This window comes from Mustela nivalis, assembly GCF_964662115.1.
Source record: "Mustela nivalis genome assembly, chromosome: 5".
NCBI classification, from domain to species: domain Eukaryota; kingdom Metazoa; phylum Chordata; class Mammalia; order Carnivora; family Mustelidae; genus Mustela; species Mustela nivalis.
Window position 1 is genome coordinate 66,112,529 of NC_139024.1, and position 25,558 is coordinate 66,138,086.

A 25,558-nucleotide genomic window follows, 5' to 3' on the forward strand; every position below is an offset into this window, starting at 1 on the left:
CTGACTTTTAGTGATTGCTTTTTAAAAAAATCTGTAATCACTTGAAAATCAGTCACACATATGTATATACGTATAGATAAGTGTGTGTGTGTGTGTGTGTGTGTGTGTGTGCATGTGTGTGAAATCATTATTACCATATGGAAACTAAAAAGATTATATTAAGCATTCCTTTGTGAAACTACAATAACCTTACTATTTATACTGACTATCTCCTTATGACCCCATGGTAAGAGTCTTTCTTGATCCCTTGGTGCTGTAAGAGCAATTTCCTTTGGAGGCATATTGTTCTATTGCAGTTTGCTCTCTGTCTCATCTGGACACAATGCATAGACTTATGCACAAAGAAGCATGGGGAGATATTGAAAGCAAAGAGTCGTGTGCAGGGTCTGAGCACGTTTCCTGTCTCACAGGAAGTGTGCACATCATGACTTGTCATCTATACTGTTTAGCTTAGTGTCTCCTCACTTCCTGGAATAAAACCAAACTAAGCAAAACGATAAAAATGACAACTTTTCTGTGTTTGGGAATTCCAAACTCTTATTACTGGAATGCTAAATCTTTCAGCTCTACTGGCCATTGTGCTCCCCAACATTCATAGTGGTTTTTATGGTAAGCTTTTTCAAATGTAGTGCTTCTTGATACACCCCATATTTTACAACTTATTTTAAATGTTATAACAAAACTCTGCTTGACCCGTGTCAAGGGAAAATACTGACTTATTATTCAAATACTTCAGTTGCTATTTCTGTAAGTTTCTTGGACAAAATTCATTCTCCTTTAAATATTAATTGAGTTTTAGATGTAGGCAAATGCAGGGAAATAAATGATATGAAAGCAATCCTTAGTTTATCCTGTGAATTTACCATTTCTGCCCCCTACTTGTTGGTTCAATGTTTTCCAAAGTTGATGTGTAAGTTTCAACTTGGCTTCTCTAAGAAACCATCCCATATAGAAATGAGGTTCTATTTCATCAGCACTATCCCTGCCAACTACATGACCATCACTGATTTTCAATTTGTAGGAAATCCAGCATTATCTGTCAAGTTGGGAAGATGTCAAAAGTGCGCTGAATGTTTTAGTGAGAATCACTTGTTCAGTAATAGATGCATTTTAGGGACTCGGATCTGGGAAGAGCTTCTGTGTCAGAAGCTGCCACATTGCATAGGTCAGTAAAATGGTACAGATACTAGAGGCCTGAAAATCAACAAAAACCTCTGCTTTTCAAACCAAGCTAAGGTGCCCCTTCTAGTGTGCCCTTGTAGAATATGCAACCATGGGTGAAGTGTGTCCCAAGTAAAGGGACAAACAGGAGCTGGATCATGGAGTGAGGTGACTGTAGGTGTCTGTGTGTGTGATGGAAAGAGGTTTTGCTAGTAAATCATTTAGCAGCTATTTTTAAAATATCCAAACAAATTCAGATTCTGGAAGCAAACGCAAAATTATCATAACATTTAGGATGAAAACATTTTAAAGTCATTTTCTGTTTGGAGCAAACATTCATAGAGTACAAATTTCATTCAGCCTGCAAGAAACATCTCAGGATTACCTAATCCAATGTCTTCATTATACTGTAAGGAAATAAAAGTGATTTACCAAGCGGCTAGAATCCAGATGTTCTGACTGCTAGGCTTCAGCTCTCATTCATAGCTCTTTGAGGAAAGAGGAAAGTCGGAATTAACACTTATCAAATTGCATCCATGGGCCAGATATAGCAATAGCTGCCAGGCATTGTCACTGTGGTTAAAGGTGAGGTTCCCAGTCAGAATTCCTTAGCGGGAAATTTGTTCTGTCTCTTATTACCTGTGTGACTTTGGACAGGTCACTTACGTTCTCTAATTCCTAGTTTTTTCATGTATAAAATAAGATCATAAATGAAGTTTCCTCACCGACAAGGATTAAGTGAGATAATCCTTGCAAAAGTCTTAATAGTGCTTGGCACACAAATGTTGGCTCAATGAATACTGAATTTAATAAAAAAGGAAAAAAACCTTTGCCTGTCATAGGGGTGGAGAGAATAATTTGATGCATCTTTTACAAATGAGAAAAATTAGGATCGAGTAAAATTCAGTAATTCTCCACTGAGTTGTAAAACCAGAATGTGAGGTTGTATCTGTTTGAACCTAAACTTCAGGCCGTGTCTGCTCTACAGCGATGCGCTTCGAAGAACCACATGGAGCTGGAAAGAACACAGAGACCATCCACCTTGAAAGCTGGCTGCTGTTCTCATGCTGAGTTCTGAAAACCTTCTGACACTTTTCCAGCAATTCTGCCAATCTGCGAAGCTCTGAACTGGGTGTTGCCCATTGGCAGAAGCCAATGAGAATATTGAGGTGATCGTGCAAATATCACTCAGCATTGAGTCTGGAAGGTAAGCCTGGCTTCCTTTAGCTAATGACCAGTCCGTTCTCAAGAATAGGGGCTGGGTCTGCTCTTTCTGCAGAAAGGACTCACCCCATACCCAAGACTGTAAGCTCCCTCTGTATCAGCTCTGCCCATAAAGGAACCTTGTCCAGGTCAATTACCTCTTCAAGGCTGGATTAGGACAGATCCTCAGGCCACACCCCCACCCAACTATCCCAGACTCCCTACACAGACCTTGAAAGATCCACTTTTATGTAAACTTTTCACTGAATTAAAGGTTATATCAGAAAAAAAGGTACAAATCCTGTAAGCATAAAATTCAATTAATTTTCACAAAGGGAACACAGTCTCAAAGTCAGTAGTAGAGCATTCCAGTCCAGAAGACAATCCTTCTAGGTCACCATGCATCCTAGGCACAATCTGGTAAGATAATCACCATATTCTGCCTTCTCCCATCATAGCTTGCTTTTACCTATTTTTGAAATTTATATAAAAAGAATCACAATGTGTGTTCTTTTGTATCTGGCTTCTGTTACAATATGTTTGTGAAATTCATCTATGTTATCGCATATAGTTTGTTTTCATTGTTATTTGGTGGGGACGGGGTCCAACATCTTGTTTTGTAAATAAAGTTTTATTGAAGCACCGCCAGGCCAATTCATTGCTGTATTGTCTACAGCTGCTTTCACACCATAATGGCGGAGTCGGGTTGCGACAGAGACTGTGTGGTCGTCAAAGCTGAAATATTTGCTATCTAGCAGTTTACAGAAAAGAAAGTTTGCTGATCCCTGCTCTGTTGTATCTCATCACAACATTTCTTTATTCATTCTATGTTTGAGGGATATTTGAATCTTTCTAGTTTTGAGTTACTGTCAACAGCGTCACTATGAACATTCTGTAAGTGTCTTTTGGTGACATTATGTACATGTTCTACTGAGTATATGGATGGCATCTGTATTTCTTAAAAAGTCTCTGACTTACTCTAATGTACCGACAGTTTGGAAACTGTCTGTTTAAACTTCTTTAGAGAAGTTTAAAGAGTTTAAACCCAAAGTGTTCAGACTGCTTTGCCCTCAAGGTCATGCGGAAAAGAATTGGCAGGACAGAGACTGATAGTCAAAGCCTTGCTTCTTAGAACAGGTCTGGTTTTCCACTATGGGTCCTGTAGTCCTTATCTCCAGAACATTAACTTAAATGCTTCTTGACTTATCCCAAATCCTTCACAAGATGACTCTTTTCTACCACATCTCTTGTGCATTTTCAAGAACAGGACACTCACTATCTTATGAGAATCCTAGAGAAGGAAGGAATGTTATAAATCACTAATTCAATCCCCTCATCTTATAAATTAGTTAATTGAGGCACAGACATACTGATAATTTGCCCCAAATAATCATTTTCAGTGTTTTTATTATTTACTACAAAATGATTTTGAACTTTGTTTTTTTCTTTGCATTTGATGTTATTTCAGTCAATTCATTACAAAAATAATATTTTTTAATTTTAACTATTTAGACATTACAGAATTATCTACAGTAAAACTAGTATTTTCTCCTTCTCCCTCTAGCTGTATAGTCTCTTGCCCCTAGGTCATCACTCTTGACAATTTATATTTATCTATATATAAATGTATAATTATGCCTATAAGTGATGTGAGTCCCAACTTTGATAAAGAAGGCATATAACAATTTTCCTTAACTCAAGTTAATTTTTAGTTCGAAGGTCCGTTGTGTTGGTTAGATGGCCACTCAGTCTCAGTTAGTGTGGAATACGCTCCTTTTTCCTGAAGTTATGTCTACATTTCGGGAAGTTTTATGTAGTACCAAAAAAGTGAGTGGGAATTTGAGCATCGTCACCATCTGCTCCTTGGTAGCCATAGTGATAGTGAGACATCTTTCACTCTAACTGGGCCTTGGCCACCAGTCCCCACAGGTGTGTTGGCCCCTGTTGTCAGACCGTGTCAGGTGTGGTGGTTCAGTGCCTGAGCCTTGGCAGTTTCCGCCAGGCTGCCTGCAGCCCTACCAGCTCTGGCTCACTATAGCCATTTCCTCTGTGGACTCTTGCCAGCTTCCTTGGCCTCTACCAGGAAACTGAGGCCCAATTTTCCTCTGGTCTTAGGTCTCACCAGACTCACTGGAATTTTCCATTTGTCCAGGGTCTATCTGTAGCTTCTGGCATCAACCCTGCTCTGCTGGGCTCACCTCCAACACTCATCACTCTCCTTTCAATACAATCTTGTCTCTCTCCAAGCTGGGCACATCTACTCTCCAACCTTCTGTGAGCATCCTTGTACAGGGTTTTATATGCTAGTATTTATATCTCAGTCAGGCAGTAGGGAGAATACTCTCCCTACTGCCTTAAATGTTTGCAAATTTGACTTTTTGGAAACTGGTTGCTGAGATGATTCTTTTGCTTACCCATACCTCATTGGGTACAACAAGCCCAGAGCAGCCCAAGGGCTTGAATGAGAGAGAGAGTAGAAGGAGGTAAAAAGTGAACTATTAGAAAGAAAAAATTATTGTCAATATCTCAAATTATTATTGTACTACAAAAATAGGCACCTATTTAGGGGAATTATTTAATTTTGCCTTTTTCCCCAAACTGGGGTTATGCAATATATCAAACTATAATTTGCACTTTTTAACTTCCTACTACTTGGACAAATACATGCATACATACACTTATGTTTCATTATTTGTAATGGTTTCATAGTAGCATTTGTTCAGTTATATTCCTTGTTGATGGATGGCCAGGTTGTTTCTGTTATTACAGATAATAATAATCGTTATTTATGGTTTTAAAATGACCAACGTTAATTATGGTTTTAAAATGACCAGATAATGTTCTAAACACTATCTCATTTAATGTTAAACAACATCCAGGAGATAGATATTACTGTTGCTTCATTTTTACAGATGAGAAAATTGAGACATATAAGGATTACATAATTTACTTAAGGTCACAGCACATTAGGATTTGAATCCAAATGAGTATGCTCTTCCCCACTATGTGGTTCTGCCTTCCCTCCCCTAATTAGCATACTTGTACATGTGTTTATATACTTCATTTTTATTTCTGTCCAGTAACTACCAGAACTGAGAACGTGGGCAAGTTTCCTTGCATTTTATATCTTAAGATAAGTTGGCAGATTACTTTTGGACTAAAGCAATTTACAGAGCCACCCCTAGTATTCAGGAGTAATGATTACCCCCAAGCCTTACCAACACTGGACGTCAGGACTTGTCTGAAGTTAAATCATGCTGGCAGGAGCACTGATCCTTCACCCCTAAATGATTACCAGGTGTTTCAATCTTCATTCCCTCATTACTAATGTGAATGTCAAACATCTTAGGCTTATTGGCCCTTTGTGTTTTCTCTGCTGTGAATTGCCTGTTTGCTACTATAATTTTCTAATTAATTTCAAGAGCTCTTTGTGTACTTGGGATATTAAGCCATTGTTTTATATGTGTTCTAAATATTTTCTCTTAGGAGATCATCTGTTCTGTGCTTTCTACTACATGAAAGTTACGCAAATTTATTTAATTGACCCTTCCCATTCTTTCCTTTATAAACAAGCTACAGAACAATCTATACTATAGTTTTTATTTATTTATTTTTTTAAACATATATTTTTATCCCCAGGGGTATAGGTCTGTGAATCACCAGGTTTACACACTTCACAGCACTCACCAAAGCACACACCCTCCCCAATGTCCATAATCCCACCCCCTTCTCCCAAACCCCCTCCCCCCAGCAGCCCTCAGTTTGTTTTGTGAGATTAAGAGTCACTTATGGTTTGTCTCCCTCCCAATCCCATCTTGTTTCATTTATTCTTCTCCTACCCACTTAAGCCTCCATGTTGCATCACCACTTCCTCATATCAGGGAGATCATCTGATAGTTGTCTTTCTCTGCTTGACTTATTTCGCTAAGCATGATACGCTCTAGTTCCATCCATGTTGTCACAAATGGCAAGATTTCATTTCTTTTGATGGCTGCATAATATACCATAGTTTTTAAAAACATGTATTTGGTTATTTACCTTCAGTTTCCCATCTTGCCAAAGAAATATTTCCTCATTCCACAGGTATACAAATATTTTCCTAATTTTCTCTAATATCTTTATGGTGTTCCTTCTTTTATATTTAGTTTCTTAATATGTCTGGAACTTACTTCTGGATATATTATAATGCAGGAGTTGACATTATTTTCTTTATGTTTAGCTAATTATCCCAACTCCACTTATATTTACTTTGAATTATATATATAATTAATATTATAGGTCCTTCCCCAAAGATACCTCCTCCCAGATATACTTGGCCCCAAACCCTATTCTTTTTCATTGATCTGTCTGTTTTGATTCTGCTTTGATTCTCATCGCTTGATAGTGGGTTTTGATAGCTGTTAAATGAAATACTTCCCTCACTTATGAAACAGAACTTTAAAGTTCATTAGATATTTCTCTTCTCCAGATATTTAATAATATCACAGGAGGCCATGATGCTACTTCTTATAAAAATTTTTTAAAAAGATTTTATTTATTTATTTGAGAGAGAGAGAGTGAAAGAAAGAGAGAAAGAGAGAGCAAGTGAGCATGAGCCAGGGGAGGGGCAGAGAAGCAGACTCCCCTCTGAGCTGGGAGGCTGACCTGGGACTCAATCGCAGGACCCTGGGGTCATGACCTGAGCCTAAAGCAGACACTTAACTGACTTAACCATCCAGGCATCCTATATTGGTTTTTTTGTGAATGTAGAAATGCAACCTTTTTAGGCAAATGAAGTTCTTCATGTCTGACATCATTCAAATTTCATCAAATAATATTATCAATGTATAGACCTTGAATTTGTATTAAAATTAGCATTTTTTTCCAGCTTTAGATACTGTCCCAACTCCAGACAATAGGAAAATCAGCCAGTTAGGGAAAGAAAGCTAGTAGATTTATGACTGATAAAGATCATTATCTTATTTAAATAGAAACAATTGAGTTTAACAATAATTTAACTGAAAAGTTATATACTTACTATTCTTATAGTGCAACATTTATCATTGGTATCTCTTCCCCCATCACCCTAAACTTTACTAATTTGCATCCAGCTTTAATTCGAAAATGTATAAAGATATAGAAAACATCACATGGTTTTTATTTCAAGCTTCATTAAGGAGAAGGGAAGTTGAAGTTTATTTTTCTTTTTAATGCCAAGATCTTAACTAATTCTATATTGAACTTCATGGGTGAATCAGTACTTATGATTTTTGACGAGGTCATTTTTGTCTGTAAATGCAGCTACATCTGCGTATTTCTCTAGATTATATATATATATATATATATATAATATATATATATATATATTCAAGCAATCAAATTAGAACTACTCTGAACATAGCATATTACTAATCTATAATCTGGAATGGGCACAACAGTGATTCATGTGCTGTAATACCCGTTACTGCTTATAACAAGCTTTGAAAAACTTTATTTTGGGAAGAATTCTGTCTCAATATCCCCCACAGTTAGATTTTTGCCCTCATTTCCTTTGTATTTATTCTGGTTGGTGTTTGCAAGACTATGAGGATCTATTTTGGTTGGGGACACTGTTCTCTTCCTAGAGGAGGAAGTGAGAGCGCTGTGCTTTGTCTCCAGCTCCAAAGCTGTTAGACAGATCAGACAGGGAGCTCTGTCAGCCAGGCTCCAGGAAGGGTTCTCTCTTCTGATGGAACAACTAAACAATTGTTACTATTTACAATGGGCCAAATGGAGAAATATTCTTAGAACAATAAGAAAAGGGAAAGTCGGCCACTAGGCAGGAAAGAAGGCTTTCAAGCAACATCAAACTTAAAGAATGTGGATATCTTTTAAATGTAAACAGTTTACCATATCACTTCTCCAAATAACAATACCAAGAGTGCTTGCCATGCGTAGGGCACTTGACGGACACTATTATCTCTAATCCCATATCAACCATACCAGACAAGTATTATCCCAATCTAACACATGAAGAAACCAAGGTCAGAGAGGTTGTAAGTACTTTTCCATGGCTGGTAAATGTGGAATTCTAACACAAACGTATACAACTTTTATATTAGAATCTACTTCTTCTTCTTCTTCTTTTTTTTTTTTTAAATTAAAAAGTAGATGAGGCCTCCTAGGTGGCTCAGTGAGTTAAGCCTCTGCCTTTGGCTCAGGTCATGATCTCAGGGTCCTGGGATCGAGCCCCGCATCGGCTCTCTGCTCAGCAGGGAGCCTGCTTCCTCCTCTCTCTCGGACTCCCTCTCTGTCTGCTTGTGATCTCTCCCTCTCTGTCAATGAATAAATTTAAAAAAAATCTTTAAAAAAGTAGTTGAAAAGTTTGTAATTCTTGATAAGAGACTCTATAATGTCCTTACAAAAGCACAAAGTTTTGAGGAGTTCATTAATAGTTTATGTTCTTTTCCTTTTGCATTTCCTATGAAGGTGATGGGAACCTGAGGAAAATTTGGCAAAGCTGTATGTGATGGCAAAACTGTCCTTTCCTTTGTTACACGCATAATTATTCTCCCTTGATCCCTCTCAAATTATTCAAAAGACACAGAGGATAAACTCTTATTTGTTTACAGTAACTTCAAATCTTACAGACAAGTATGTAAAGATCTAAATTATTAATAACTATCATACTAATTTTCAACACCACTATTGGGTTACCTACTGTACACATATTATATACGCATCTGAAAGATAATGGTCTGTTGTCAAATAATTGTCAAATAATTTTTTTTCCGTTAGAGTTTTAGTATTTCATTGAATGTTTCCTTTAGGTGCCAGATCAATGAAACAATTCTTTACCTTAATTTCACATAATTTATAGTATGTGAGAAGGCAAAATAATGAGTCTAAAAGTGAGGTATGCTTTGGATTGCTTTTGGATATGTAGTAATACACTAGAATAAGTCAATAACTCAATGAATGACATAATGAAGTTATGACATAATGAATGACATAATTAAAGTTACTAGTTGACTGGTTACTCAAGAATAAGAACACAAATGATTTTATAGTTCTTTACTAACTTTTTAGCTTCCACTGTGCCCAACCTGGGCATAATCAACATATAGGTGGAGCAAGGGGCTATTTATATGGTATTATGGGTAACTATATTTCTTGTTGCCCAGTACTACACATGCATTGGAGATTTCCTGGGCTTCAACTCTTGCATTGGCCTGCCCCAGTTTTAGTAGTATCTACCTCATGCTCTCATTAGCTCTAGTTGGTAACATTTTCATAGATCAGTTAGCCATTCATTGATTAGCATCACAGAAAGCCGGATTCTTGGTTAAAAATGAGATGGAAGACAAAAGGTGTGCTGTGAAGTTAGGACGGCAATGGTGTCTGGAACTCTGCTCAGGGCACTGAACATAAGGAGAAGGACAGAGTAGAATGGAGGAGAGAAATAAAGCATGAAAAGAGAAACGTTTCCCCAAAAAGGAGGTAAAAGGCTTCCTTACCCTTTTGCCTAAGGGTCCCTGAAGTTGACTACATCTATTAAAATGCTCAATTTACAAAACACACCAAGACCTTGACACGGCTGCCATGCATGCCCATAGTCTCTTCAGAGGGAAACCACTAAATCCACAGCACCTGTTGAGGAAGTTACTCTAGGAAGTTCCTAAGGCATAAGCAGCCAGGTTTTGCTCCACATCAGCCTGCTCCCCACAGACAATTGGACCAGAGTGGGGTGCCTAGGTGGCTCAGTTAGTTAAGTGCAGGACTCTTGTTTTAGGCTCAGGTCATGATCTCAGTGTTGTGAGATGGAGCCCCACACTAGGCTCCATGCTCAGCACAGAGTCTACTTGAGATTCTCTCTCTCCCTCTTTCTCTGTCCCTCCCCCTGCTCTCTCTAAATAAATAGATAAAATCTTAAAAAAAAAATCAGAACAGGGTATATGCCTAACCCAAAGGCAGTTAATCTAGTCAGACAAACAGCCTCTGCCATGGTCTGACAGCAAAAACTCTGCCCTCTAGGAATGGCGGTAATTAATTGGACAACCTGTTGCTCTCTCTTGAGATGGTGAGCACAGGTTATTTTGTGAAAATAAGCTAGGTGGTAGTAGAATATAGCTACACAGAGAGAATACTTGAGAGAAGGCAAGGGAATAATCAAGTCATTAGAACCACATAGAATCCTGACTCATTTTTCAGAAAATAAACTATGTTCTGGTCTTCATGGGAAACTTCGGTTCTTGTGATTCTTGGTTGTGAGACTTCTTTTGGACGCTGGTTTAGATTCTAAATGCTTGAAGAAGAAGACTGGTCAAGATTCCTGTTTTCCTTTTTTCCACAGGTGTCATTCCACAAAGCATGATATTTCCTCCTTGTCTCTTGAGGTAGAAGCAGTAAATCTCTTCTTTGTAACCAAAGAGGCCACATAAACTGTTATCTAAAATAATTCATTGGCATCTTTTTTTTCTACGTAAGATGTCAGATTATATAAAGGTTTAATAAATAGAATTTTTTTTTATTTGACAGAGAAATCACAAGTAAGCAGAGAGGCAGACAGAGAGAGGGGGAAAGCCGGCTCCTTGCTGAGCAGAGAGCCCGATGTGGGGCTTGATCCCAGGACCCTGAGATCATGGCCGAGCCAAAGGCAGAGGCTTAATCCACTGACACACCCAGGCACCCCTAACAAAATTGTTTTAGTTCATCTTAAAATCCAGTGATGAGAAAAATAGCGGATAAGTACACTCACATTCTAAGGAGACATGCAGAGTAAACTCATGTTAGAAATACTAAAAGAAAGCTGAATTAATTGAACAGCCACATTTGGACTAAGATGTCAGAGGAAAGTTTGCTGGGCTTATAGGAGGTACTGTAGTTTCATCAAGGAAGCTATGCCAAGTACAGGGAACCCCTAAGATAATAGTCATATTAACTTATGTTCTGTAGTGGTGGGCTAGCAAGCTAGAGACTCAGAAAAGCTGATGGTGCACAAGTTTGGAGTTTGGAGGCAATCTTCTGGAGAATTCCCTCTTGCTCAGGGAGATTGGCACTTCTGTTCCATTCAGGCTTTCAGCTGGTTACATGCAGCCTACCCACATTACGAAGAACAATTGGCTTACTCAAAATTCAACAATTTAAATGTTAATCTCATCGAAAACACCGTCCAAATTGACACTTAAAATTTACCACCAGAATACCTGCCAAGGATCAAAGTGGGGAGGGGACCTTCGGTAAGGAAGTACAAGCAACTCCATCGCTGGTTGGTCTTTGCTGAGCCCCAGAAGCTCCACCACCATGGTGGAGCAGGGCAGGAAAGTCCTTAGGAGAACCTGAAATGTGTCTCCTGTGTTTGAGGTCATTGCAAGCATGGAGTTTAGTATTGGTTTCTGCCTGAAGAGTTTTGCAGGAAAACCTGTTGAAGGACAGCAGGCTTGGGCCATTCTAGACTTGGATCATGAGAAGGGCAGCAATTGTCTTGCAAGAGACCCTTGTCTTTTTTTCTGGTACATCGTTTGTGTTTCAAGTAATTTTTCCAAACCTCTACTCTTATGTCATTATTCTTCTGTTTGTGGCTCGTGGGTGTTCACAGAATAGGGTGCTAATTCCTGCAAATGGCTCATGAGCTCTCCATGACCTGTAGCTTCTACCACTCCAGCCTCACTGCCTTTTCTTCTCAGCTTCCCCACTCCCCCACAGCCCGCTGTGCATGTGATGCCTCTCCCTTGCCAGTCAGCTGAATGCCTACACCTAGGAAACTCACACTGCCGCATTTCTACAAAACTTACACTCATCACCCTCAGGTTGAGTTGTCCCTCCCTTTCTGATGTTATATTTTCACTGTAAAACCAATTACACCCTGTAATTTTCTTCTAGTCAGAGAAATCTGCTTTGCCTCTGTGCTCCCAAAACATAGCTCAAGGCCTGAACACAGAAAGCCCTCGATTAATGTCTGTTGCATGAATGATTTAACAAAATATCTGGAAATAAAGAAATTTCAGGTGTTTGAAGAAATATCTGGAAAGAACGGAATTTGAAGTGTTCTCAGTATTTTAATATTTCCTACTTTTTATTTCTTCTCCTTCCCAATTTGTAATTTTTATTTCCCCTTGGTAGAAAGCAGCAGTTCTCCAAGGATGGTCTACAGACCCCTAGAAGTGGCCAAGCTCCTACTAGAAGGTCTATGACATCAACAGTATTTTCATTCACTAGGATCTGCTTTTCTCACTGTTGGACATTTGCACTGATGCTGGTACAAGGGCAGTGGTGGGTACCTTTGCCCCATGCAGAATGGCGGCAACAAATTGTACAAGCAGTCATTGCCGCATCCATACACTGCACTCCACTCATAATTAAAACAGAAAAAAAAGAAAAGTCTTACTTAAGGAAGTCCTGGGTGATGCTGATGAAGTCCCAGAACCTTAAGTCAGGCGCCAGCTCTTGCTTTGTCCTCAGCCAGCCTCCTGCTCCCTCATCAATGCAATAAACATTATTCATTTTATTTAATCTCAACCTTTGAGACCATGTTCTGTCTGATACCATAGGAGTATGAGAATGTACTAATGCTGCCCACCGCAGTGCGAGTTGTCTCAAGGAAAGGCACCTGGGAGATGTCTTGCAGGCTGAACTAGCCAGTTTTTAAATGGAACACTATTTGTACTTGAAAGAACAACTGACAGACAAACTGTGGTTCTTCAGACTTCGGCATCTGGCAGACATTTTCTTGAAAATGAACAAAGTATGTCTGTCATTTCAAAAAAAGACTTGGCAGTAATTGTTGTGAATGATAAAATTTGAACTTTCAAGTGAAAATTAGAATTTTGCAAAATTTGTAGCTGCCATTTTGAGCTTGACAGCTTTCCAAAACTCACATATTTTTTATTCTGATGAGATTGGTGATGATGTTAACAGATGTCATTTTCTTGGTACTGAATAAAGACATACATAATCATTTATAAGATCTGTGTATTTCTTGAACCAAATTTTCCAGATGACCAATACTTAATATTACAAAAACCATGTGTAAAATGTTTGTTTAAGGGGCAAGATATATGAATGGATGTTGTTGATGAATGAATTTTAATGTAACTATGCAAATTTCATTAATATAATTTCTGACTTCCTGTTGCAACTAATCTCTAAGAAATTACTTTTTGTTGAGTTTTGATATAGTATCAAATTACTTCTTGTTGAGTTTTGATATAGTATCATACTCTAGTATGGATACTATAGTATCCATAGTATGGATATAGTAAGAATATGCATAATTATCTGGAAAAGATTTTAAAATAGTCTTCCCTTTTCCAAGCATGTCTGTATAAGGTCAGATTTTCTTCATATACTTTAATATAATACATAATGCAATGAATCGAATGCAGAAGCAGGTATGAAAATTCAGCTATTTTCTTTTAAGCCAGACATTAAAAAGATCTACCAAAAAATGTACAATAAAGTTGTGCTTCTCCTTCATTGTTTCCATTTCAGAAAAAATAATTATTTTTCCAGAAATCTATTACCTATGTTAATAGGTAAAAAGTTAGCATTATTTTAAGTGCATTAATTAATATTTTTTAAATTGCTCAGTTTTAATTTCTGAGATGGTAAACAGCAATTGACATAATCTACATAAACAAAACTTCTTTGAGTTCCTCAATAATTTTAAAATATAAAGGCTGTTTGAGATCAAAAAGTATGAATTACTGCCTTTATCTCTGTCTCTTCTTAAAAAAGGTAGGTAATTAAAGAGGGACCATATTTTTGTCCTCAATGCAAAAAAAAAAAAACCAACAACAACAACAACAACAACAAAAAACAGCCAAAAAACCCCCAAACAGATACAAAAAGTTCATAATACCCTAAGGAAATTTCTGTTTTAAAGTTGAAATTAAAGTTGCAGCTTACATGTCTGAAAAGTAAATTAGAGATCCACATATCCAAAAAACTTTCTGGTTTATTGATATTTTAGCTAGGAGTCCTGTATAGCATATGAATGCAGAGTCATCTATTAGGTTGTATTTAAACTAAGACAATCGTTGCATAAATAAGTGCAACCATTAAAAATACAAAATAAGTCATCTAATTTGAATCAGTGAGCGACTTTCATATTTTGAAAATATATGTATTCTTTAATGCTCCCAGATTCAGTTATAAAAGAACTAGGAATTAAACAAACATCTTGTTTGCACGGATATAGTCATATCCCTTATTCCAATAACAAAAACGAATCCAAATTGTGAAAATTCATGAAACAAGCAAGTGCTCACCGTTTCTTCAGAACATTTGCTAGTATGAGGAAGATTATATTTGGATGAGAGTGGTAGCTTAAGTTTCAACCAAATTCTATTAATTATAGTAAATTTCAACAATGATTGATCTAAATTACTGAGCTTCCAAGATTTTTTCCATCAAATATTACTCAAAATAGGCTATTATCTCTGACTTAAAATAACTTCATTTTTAAGATTTCTCTCTCTATATATATGATATATAAGATTTTGTGTATATATACTATTTATAGTATGTATATACACATACACATACTATATTATACATACATATATATACTATTTATGTTGTACAACATAAATATATATGTGTGGGTATATATATATCCCCATACACATTAAAAGAAATATCTGACCTGTAGTTTTGGGTTTTGATGCAATATTAATGAATGCTTTTCACTAAGAAGTAAGTGTCTTCTCACAGACCTGAGGTGCTGACTTGTTTTTATTACTATAGTTATATTTCTTATACAAGGGAAAAACTAAGCTAGTTTCACACGATCAGTGACGTAGCTTTGCAGAAGCTAAGCCATTGCCAGCTGCCAGCCAGTAGCTCCCACTACTACAGCAGAGCTTTTTGGCTTGATATGCAGATTGTACTACTATTAAGTTGTCTGATGGCCATTCTCACCTGTGACTTCTTGTTTTAAGCAAACTGCAGCAAAACTGTCCTATATACAGGATGCTATGATATCCCTGTTCTTCACTCACATTCTTATTAGCCAGAACACTTAGATTCAGTGGGTACTGGATTCCTGGGACCATTCTCATTTTGGCAGTGACCGCACAAATGATCAATTATTTTTATCAGCTTTAGGAATGAAAACACAAAAACTTAAAATATTTTATAAAGGACTTGAGTGACCTCTAAAGTGTGCCCTCAGAGTCCAGTTTAGGAAACCAATGCTTCAGATTAGAAAGCTTTGTTCAAAGTTGCAGGAAGTACCTTGACTGCAAAGGAGGTGCCTAGGGGTGATTTTACTGGAAATACACAAGCTTTTTAAAGCCTTCAGAGCTGGCCCATTGAAAGGTCACCAGATGGAAAGCCACTCCTTGAAAGATCATTTTTTGGGGGGAAAGTGAAATTTTACACATTGATTTCCACTTTCTGAGAAGGAAGTTTATACCTTTCTCTATTAAAAACAGAAAGTCTCCATGTCAAGAATGCTTTTATTTGCCAATTTTCTATGAAATCACTACTTACTATGTTTTATAAAATATTATTGTTTTATTATTTATATTATTAGATTATTTATTTTATGATCATTTTAAATTTTACATAAGATTCTGGCCAACATTTGTCCTACTCTGAAATCTGGAGCAGGAGTCAGCAAACTATACCAACTGTGAGTCAAATTTAGCCACTGTCTGTTCTTGTATAAGTATGAGTGAAGAATGTTTTAAACATTTTCAAAGGGTTGTTTAAAAAAAGAAAGAGAGAAAGAAAGAAGAAAAGAAAGAGAAAGAAAGACACCCCAATATGAAACAGAGAATGTTAGTAGTAACACAAAATAGTTACTACCTGGCCCTTTACAGAAAAACTTTGCCAACTCTTGTGCAAAGCATTGCTTATTTTTAAAAAAGAAATCATATCTTAAGGAAGCATTGACAACATTCATATTCTGTTCTTCTTCCCCTTCATCCTCTTTTATTTTTTGTTTACCTTTTCCTCACTATCATATTGAAGACTTTTAAGACATTGTTATGGTTTTTAAATGAATTCTGCCCTTCAGTCTTTTATTTTAAAAACAGGTGAGAAGATGGGTTTCCTGGGTGGCGTGGCTTAGTCGATTAAGTGACCAACTCTTGGTTTCTCAGGTCATGATCTCAGGGTCCTGGGATTAAGCCTTCATCTGTCTTTTCACTCAGTGGAGAGTCTGCTTCTCCTCCTTTCTCTGCCCCTTCCTCCAGCTCACATTCTCTCTCTCTCTCTAAAATAAATAAATAAATCTTAAGGGGGAAAAAGAAATTGTATCTTTTGTGAGATACAAAAATCAAAACTGTAGAGGCTCCTGCGTTGTGCAGTTGTTTGAGTCTGACTCTAGGTTTTGGCTCAGGTTGTGATCTCATAGGTTTGTGGGACTGAGTCCCGAGTTGGGCCCTGCACTCAGTGGGGAGTCTGCTTGAGATGCTCTTTGTCTCCCTTTCCCTCTGCCTCTCCTGTTGGTTGTCTCTCTCTCTAAAATACATAAATCTCAAAAAAAAAAAATTCAACACTCTATTTCTATAAACTAGCAATAAATTGGAAACTGAAATTTAATAAAACTACCATTTGCAGTTACACTAAAAAAATGAAATATGTAGGTATAAATCTAACAAAATAAATGCAAAGATCTGTACACTGAAAAATACAAAACATTGATGAAAAATATCAAGAAGTTCTAAATAAAGGATTATACTACCCAGCACAGACAAGGATATAGATGAACTGGAACTCTCATACATTGCTGGTGGTAATGTAAAATAGTAAAGCCACTTAAGATAACAGTTTGGCAATTTCTGATACATGTAAGTTTCCATATGACGTAGCAATCGTATTCCTAGGTATTTACTCAATAGAAATGAAAACTTATGTTTATACAAACAATACAAAACTTATGATTGTTTGTAGTGACTTTATTCATAATTGCTCCAAACTGGAAACAACCCAAATATCCTTCAGCTGCTGAATGTATATTTTATTCTAAAACAGATTCAAATGGCTACATAGGGTGAATCGATTCATAAGGCATTCAAGGAAGGGAAAACTACAAGCACAGAAAACTAATGGCTGCCAGGTGGTGCGGGGGGGGGGGGAGGACTTGACTACAAAAGGGCACAGGAGAATTTTTTGAGGACATGAAACCAATTTAAATCTGGATTTGGTGGTGTTAGCACATCTTTGTTAAAACTCCTGGAACAAGACACCAAAATGGTGAATTTTATTGTACATGAATTTTACCTTAATTAAAAAAAAATTTCCAGTAAAAAAAGTACAGGATGTTAAAAAAAAAAAAAAGTGAGAAAGTAATTTATTTTAATCCTCCTATTTAAAAATAAAATTCCCCTAAAATGAAATAGTTCGTTTTTTGAACCATTTTCCTTTGGGTCAGTAATTCTTGAAAAAAAGAAAACACTACCTATTTGCCTTGAACGCCAACATTCATTCTTTAGTGTCTTCGATTTAAGTTCTCATTCTTTTCTTCAATAATTAAAAAGTGGTCACTAATGCTCACGAAGTTTGGCAATGACTTGAGGAATGTTTAACCTGACCTCCCCGCTTCCCAAATGGAGTAAGTAATTGCTAAACTCAGCCAAAGACGAGCGAGCATTAACCTCATTTTCTGAATCCCTTTTCTCAGGAATTAAAGCATGAATAACATTTGTGTGGTAAAATCTAAATGGCTTAATAATCTCTAAGCCTACAGAGAAACTCCTTTTCAGAGCTGCAAATGGTTTATAAGGTTCATTAATAGTCCATTTTAAGTATGATTAAGTGCTTAGGATATTGTTAAGTACCCACGAATTACTTGTTGGTTATCTATGACGATCTCCTTCACCTGACTCAGAGAACACATTTAAATAGCCCAAGAAATGTCATAATTGCTCACTAAGGAAATAAAATGTGGTGGCTACGTATCTGGATCCTCCGTCATCTCCAACAGCTTCTGTAGCAAAGAACATCTGAAACTAAGTCCTCGGGAAAATGCCGTTGCTGAGGAAGGCGTGGAGACACAGATTGCTGGTGGCAGGATTTGGTCATGAACATTGCATTTGTAAGACTCATGTGAATTATGTTTTGTTCCCCGAAGGCAGATGGGTCCTTGTTGAGCGCTTCCTCAAGCAAAAAGTTAGGATCCCTGCCACATTCTCCACCCCCTCAGTGTCTCAGTTTCTTCCATTCCAGAGCTCTCAGCAGGAAGCAGGGGAGGGTCACCAGGAGGGGGAGGCTGTGGGACACCCTTGGCGGTCTGAGAACTGGATCTGCGTGCATGTGCGTGCACCCGCTGGCCCGGGGATGAGCCCATTGTCACCAGAGAGGCCTTGCCCCTTAAGGAGTGCCGATCCAGAACTTAGCTCCAGAAGCCCTGGCAGTCAGTGGGTCCACACCCTGCACTCCCCTGGCATGTCACGTGCCACCCCTCTTTTGGCACGGTTTCCAGCTAATAGCTCTGTAAAGGACTTTGGGGATAGTTGTGCCCTCCTGGCCTCTGGTAAAACGAGTGAAGCTCTCCGGGGACATAGAAGGTATTGCCGTCCCCAGCACTAGCAGAATCCCGTTGCCTACCTACTAATCCTTCTCTGCAAATTCAAGGCATGATGCCCGTGGTTCCCTGTGCCAGTGCCCCGCCGCCCTCATGGGCGTCAGTGCAAGGCCTGCAGAGGCTGGCTCTGAGCTCCTGTTCTTGCCCTGACTCCTCAGGCCAGCTTGGACCTGAGTTCTGACAGGCCCAGCCCCTCAGATTTTCTTTTTCCAAGTGTGCATGAGTCAGGGCAGCTGAGATCTCTGGGTCTGAAAGCACCCTCTGCTGTGTCACCCCACCCCCACCCCATGACCACCCCCCCCCCACCTTTGTCCTTGGTGGATCTTGACCTCTGACTTTCTCCAAGCAACCAAGCAACTTGAAGTCTGAACTTTGGCTTGCACCTCAGAATCTTGTCTCCCCGCAGGCTTAATGTTCCTACATGTTTTATAAATTTCCCCTCCTGCTCTGAGCTCTCAATCCGTCCTGGCCTGCCTTACCTTGGCCACCCAGCCAGACTGGCAGAGTCCCCAAAGTCAGCGTCTTCATGTCTCTTCACCAAGTTTGTTCCAGCCATTTGAATGCTCCCACATGAGTAAGGTGAGTAAGCTGAGTAAGACAAGGCTTGGAGATAGAGTGAAGTAGATACTCACTGGAAGTGAGACAGGACTGAAAAAAGATCATCTCTTCTACCTGGCTCCTTTCATAGATGAGAAAAAGGAGGACCAAAAATAGTAACTGACTTGGCCGGCATCATTCTGGTTAATATAGAGCAAAGTTGCTTCCTTGATGGGCACAGTGTTCTCCATTTTCATTCATTCAAAGAGACTTCATTGAGTGTCTACCTTAGGATATGTTATTACGATTTAAAAATTCTTGGACATATAATAGCATTAAAAAGATACAAAATAAATATAATAAAGAGATGTTTTAAGGAACATTGTTCTGATAAAGAAAATAATAAGAAAATACATACTAAGCATTTTTAAATAATCCAAGATTATTTAGGTTCGTGTGGTAATAAAAGTGGGGAAATTTTTGTGAAATTCAGAAATAAGAACTATCAATTTGGGTTGTGTTCGCAGGGAAGACTTGGGTTGGATGGTGCAGAAATTAACTGGAGGACAAGCTGGTTTTTAGATAGGTTGAGAGTTGTGAGAAGGGTTTTCAAGTAGGAGAAATTGAAGTTTTTTCTGTTGGAGATCTAGAAGAGAAAGTTGTATAGTTTGTGCAGGAACAAATTATAGAAAGCTTTCGGGGTGGGAAACAATTATCAAAAGTGTTCAGCCGGCACTGGGGAGTCACTTAAGTGTTTAGCAGGAGACCATCCATGAGGAAAGAGATTCAAGAAGATGGATCCAGTAACACTACTTTGGGAGGCAATAGAAATGAAGACAGTGAGAGCCCAGAATTGGTAAGGCAAGTTACCAAGCTATCAAAATAACCCTCAGTTATAGAAGAGTCTTAAAGAAAATCAAGTATATCGTTTTCAAGTACTTAGAATAATGTGATCTCATGATTAAAACATAACTGTCTCCTTCCGTCCTGAGAAATCTGCTGAAGCAAAGAATTTAGATTGTGTGTTCCTACCATGAGGCTTTTATAGAAATGGATGAAGGTAATGCTCAAAAATAAATTGTTCTCAGATTAAGCTAACCACCTACTCCCCAAACACAACTTCTTTTTCATCTATCATTTGTGTTAACATTTCTTTCACAGCTGGTACAAAATTAAACAAGACTAGTTTATGCTCCCATCATGAAAAATTCTCCATGAGTATATTCTAGGTTAATAAGCACTTGCTCCTCTATCAGGGGGTTAAAGATACCAAACAACAACAACAACAACAACAACAACAACAACAACAACAAACCCCATTAAAAACAACTACAAAAAGTAGCAAAATGAAATTCACTCTCATCCCCATTACTGCAATACCAACAGTTTTTCCTCAGCCATGTACTTTTCTCCAGGTCTTGTTCATGTGCTGCTTTGTCTCCTTTCATGATGGTGAAACTAAGTTTTCCCATAACAAGAAATGTAGTAAAACTGACTATCTTTGTCCCTAACAAAGCCATCATTATCTTACTATTATTAAATGTGAAATGCTGATCTTGGTAGATGGCAAGATGAAGTAGATGGACAGTTGATTTCATTGCCTTTGAGTTCTTCAACGTAAAGATCAGGACCGTGGTATTTACTGCAAAAAGCTGGATTCAAGCCAGCAGAATGGTGTGCAGTTAACTGTCTTCTGCTCCAACTAGCTAAGTGACAAAGGGCAGCAGCTGCGCTACTTTCTTTGTGTGTGTGCTTGTGCATCTGCATTTTAATTGCCAAGTTAGACGCTAATCTCTCTAGCAAGTTGAACATGGAGTTGGTTGCTGTGTCTTATGAAAAACATAACCTACATCTCTACATATGGATTCCAAAGAAGTGAAACCCTGGCTATCTATTTCTAAGATGTTTCTGAGAAGCAGTCATCATTTTTGGAAGAATGTTTTAATATTAACTCCATTAATATTTGAATACGATTATGTTCAGAATCTTGTTATATGGACTGTAATTATTCACTTATCATTGATCAAGTCATTATCCCCAGTGAACCAGATTTGCCTGCCTGGAGGCCATGTTCTAGGATGGACTGCATTTATTCAGGGGTTTTGGGTTTGTTTATTTTAATAGCCCTTATTAGAGCTGAAACTTGAAAATTGTCCAAATTCACTACCAGAAAGTAGCTAGAGCTCCAATTTGGTGATGAAAGCATAAAGAGGTCTTGATTCCCAATGACCTTTTATATCTTGATTTACATAAATTTGCATATGCATCATGATTTTTGCTTCAGAGTCACAGAAGCTGAAATGAAGTAATATTGTCTTCAGCAATTGAATACACGCTATGAAAACAAATATGAATTCCCCCCAAAAGTTAAAATTTTAAAATGCTTGAGGTAATTCCATTACAGTGAAAGTCTACTACCATCATTTCTGCCAAGAATTTCATTCCACTGCCAAAATGACTTTTGTGATATTAAAAAAAAAAAAACAAACTAAGATCTATTTTTATAGTTCCAGCTTTTATTCCATTAACTGACACTCCATGTGATGATTACTTCACAAAAACCAAACCAAAAATTATGTGTGCAGGAAGATTTTGTAGAAATGGTCTCTACCGAGTATAAAATGCTCTCTATCTTATGTCAGATTTTAGGAGATCAGCATTTTGTACAGAAGAATTTATTTGCCACAAATTAATTTTTCTTGTGCCTTGCTTTTCTAAAATTAAATACTATCTGTCCAAAAATTGTTTGTCAGGAATAATGGTAATAATAAAGTAATTTATGGAATTTTCCACAAGGTAGATCTCAGTATATTCTCATAAAATCTTGTGAGATAGTAAGTATTGTTTTACTTTTTGATGGGTCAGGACATTGAAGGTCAGGTGAATTAAAAGCTCTTTTTAATTCTTATAACAAGTTGATGGAAAACCCTTAATTTGAGTTCATGGACAGCTTCCCAGTGCATTGTTCTTTTCATCAACCTTGTATATCATGTGTTGACTGCAATGGAGCAATGATTGAAAGTCCCCACAAAGGTTACCTTAAAATCATTTTATTGCTTCAGCCAAAGTGTTTTGTCAAAGTTAAATGCAGTGATTTGTGCTCATATGCTGACTCTATGTTGGTCCACCAGCAGCCTTGTTTGGCACAGTTTTAAAGCTGTGAATTGTAAGTGGAAACATGTGCCTTCTCTCATCTCCTATAGTCACTCTCCCCTCGTCCAGTATCCTCCCTCTTACTCAGATCCTGCCATCTCTATTGAGCTTACCATTATTTTTAAACTTCTTTCGATGAGGTGGTATCTGCATACCAGCTGGGGGAGAGAATGTAATCCATCCTACATAAGTTAAACTGGGGTCATGTGAAGAACAGGAGGTAATAAGAAGGGGATATTTGATGTAACTCCCCATGGAAATGTCAAACTCAGTATCACATGTCTATCTGACTCTAGATTTTAGATTTCATAATGTTTGTACTAAAACTAATCAATGGAAAGAGTTCCAGTTTGGAGAAATTTTTCTCCCAGATTAACAGAGAAAGAGAAGGGGTTAGAAGGAGAAATGGAGGGGTGTAGGAAGGAAAAGGAAGAAAAGAGATGAAGACCAAAAAAGGAAAAGGAAAAGGAGGACACCAGGGTGGGTCAGTCAGTTAAGCATCTGCCTTCGGTTCGGGTCATGACCCCAGGGTCCTGGAATCAAGCCCTACATTGGGCTCCCTGCTCAGTGGGGAGGTGCTTCTCCCTCTGTCTGCCACTCCCCGTGTTTGTGCTCTCTGTCTCTGAAAAATAAATAAATTAAATCTTAAAAAAAAAAAAAAAAAAAAAAAAGTAAAGAAAAGAAAAGGATGCCTGGGTGGCTCAGTTGCTTAATCTTCTGTCTTGGCCTCACATCATGATCTCCAATTCCTAGGATGGAGGCCCATGTCTGCTTCTCCCTCTGCCCCTTCCCATTGCTCCAGCTCTCTCTCTCTCTCTCTCCTTCTCACTCAAGTAGATAAATAAAATCTTAAAAAAAAAAGAAAAGAAGAGAAAGAAAAAAAAAAGAAGAAAGGGGCAAAGGTTTTGGTGCATGCATATTTTCTTTCTCTTAAAAATACATGGTTTTATGTGCTATGGTGAGTGCTGTGAAGTGTGTAAACCGGGCGATTCACAGACCTGTACTCCTGGCTAATAATACGTTATATGTTTATAAAAAAATTAAAAAATTTTTTAAAAATTACATGGCTGGGTGGCTCAGTTGGTTAAGTGACTGCCTTCAGCTCAGGTCATGATTCCGGAGTACCAGGATCGAGTCCCACATCGGGGAGTCTGCTTCTCCCTCTAATCCTTTCCCCTCTCATGCTCTCTCTCTCTCTCAAATAAATAAATAAATAAATAAACGCTTTAAAAAAAAAATACATGGCTTAAATAATTTAATTCATTTGGCCATTGAAGATGGTTTTGGCTAGAGAATTGATCAATTTCATCTGGCCACTGACCTTAATTTGCAAATTCATATCAGAGTTATTGCTGGGAGAGTAATGGTTTGGCCAAAGAACTGGACAAGAGGTTAGTACACTCCTGTTGAAGCACAACAAAGTTTCATGTGATAAAACAATGTGGATATGAGTATCCACATACTTGTTGCAAGCTGGTGGAGCACACATGCTTTAGGTTCTACCCAAGGGAAGGAAGGAGCATTACATGGCCCTGCTCCTCTGATTCTCTCCTCTCAGGAAGTACCACCAGCCTGGGACCCACTGATGCCCTTCACAACTTCTACTCTAGCAAAGGGAAGTAAGAGACTATTTGGGCGGTGGAAGGGTATGCCAACTCGGTGCTCCTCCTTGTTCTCCTCTTTCTTAACTGCAGCTCTCTTACTTCTGGCTGTCATTCAGTTTTGTTAGTATAATAGCAACAGCAGCTTGCTTCCTCCTTCCTCCCTAATCTTGCCACCTTGATCTTTCCAAAACACAAATATGTTAAGGTCCCTTTGCTTGAGGAGCTTAAAATCCTTGAATGCCCTGCACTTGACTCAGGATAAAATTCAAAGACCTTCACCAAGCTTATAGGACCAAGCATGTGAGTCAACCCCCACTGAACTCCCCAGCCCCACTTTTCATTCCTTTGCACACGACCTGACGATTGAACAAAATTACATGCCATTCCAGAAAGGGCCATGCTCTCATCTGGGCACGAGTTTCTCCTTTTGCAGGATGATCTCCCTCACTCTTTCACCTGGCTAGCGTGTTTAAAAAAGATTTGCTCATTTTATCTAAAATGGTAGATATATTGACATATAGTTGTTTACAGTATTCTTTTATGATGCTTGTCATGACTGATGGATCTCAGTCCTGTCCCCCTCTTTCATTCAACAGTCTTGGTTAGTTGTATTTTCTTTTATCACTATTGTTTGGACTCGATTAATTTTTAAAAATCTTTTCAAGGAACCAGCTTTGGACTTTTAAAATTTTCTGTATTGTTTTCTATTTAATGTATTTACACTCTAACATTTCTTTTCTTCTTGAGGCTTCATTTGCTCTTTTTCTAGTATTTCAAGACAAAAATTTGGATTATTGACTTAAAATCTTTTTTGCTATGTAAGTCTTTAAAGCTTTACATTTCCCTCTAAGTACTTACTTAGCTTCCACCCACAACTTTTGAGATGATATGTTTTTAATATAATTCAGTTTACGGTTCCCCCACCGCATTCTGGCTTTATTGACATGTGCCCATTTTAATTGCACAGTTTGATAAGTTTTGACAATTCTATATAATCATATAATCATTATCAGAATCAAAATATACACTTAGGTCTATCATGCCTCTTTGAAGTTACTGTCTTCCTTCAATTCCTGGTATCAGAAATCCCTCTTCTTCTTTAGGAAACTAGAATTTTGTCTTTTCTAAAATTTAATATAAAAAGAATTATGGTATATGTAGCTTTTTGGCTTGACTTATTTCCCTTATCATGATATTTTCAGGCTCACTCATGCTATGTATATTAATACTGTGTTTCATGATAATGTTGAGCATTTCTCAGTATGGACTCACCAATTGGAATTCAGTTATTTTCACTTTTATGAATAATACTACTGTAACATTCCCATAAATGTCTTTATGTGGACATATCTTTAATTTATCACTTTAATACCTGGGATTTGGATTGCTGAATCAGATGATAAATATA

General features: G+C 37.8%; 1 long non-coding RNA gene across 1 annotated transcript in view; it reads left to right on the plus strand.

Moving 5' to 3' along the window:
• LOC309864850 overlaps nucleotides 1-12,725 on the plus strand; it is a 59,840-nt gene extending 47,115 nt beyond the window's left edge. Inside the window, exons 5-6 of the long non-coding RNA XR_014311792.1 lie at nucleotides 2,132-2,368; nucleotides 12,445-12,725. This is a non-coding gene — a long non-coding RNA (uncharacterized lncRNA). The remainder of the gene's footprint in view (nucleotides 1-2,131; nucleotides 2,369-12,444) is intronic.
• Nucleotides 12,726-25,558: the final 12,833 nt, after the last annotated feature.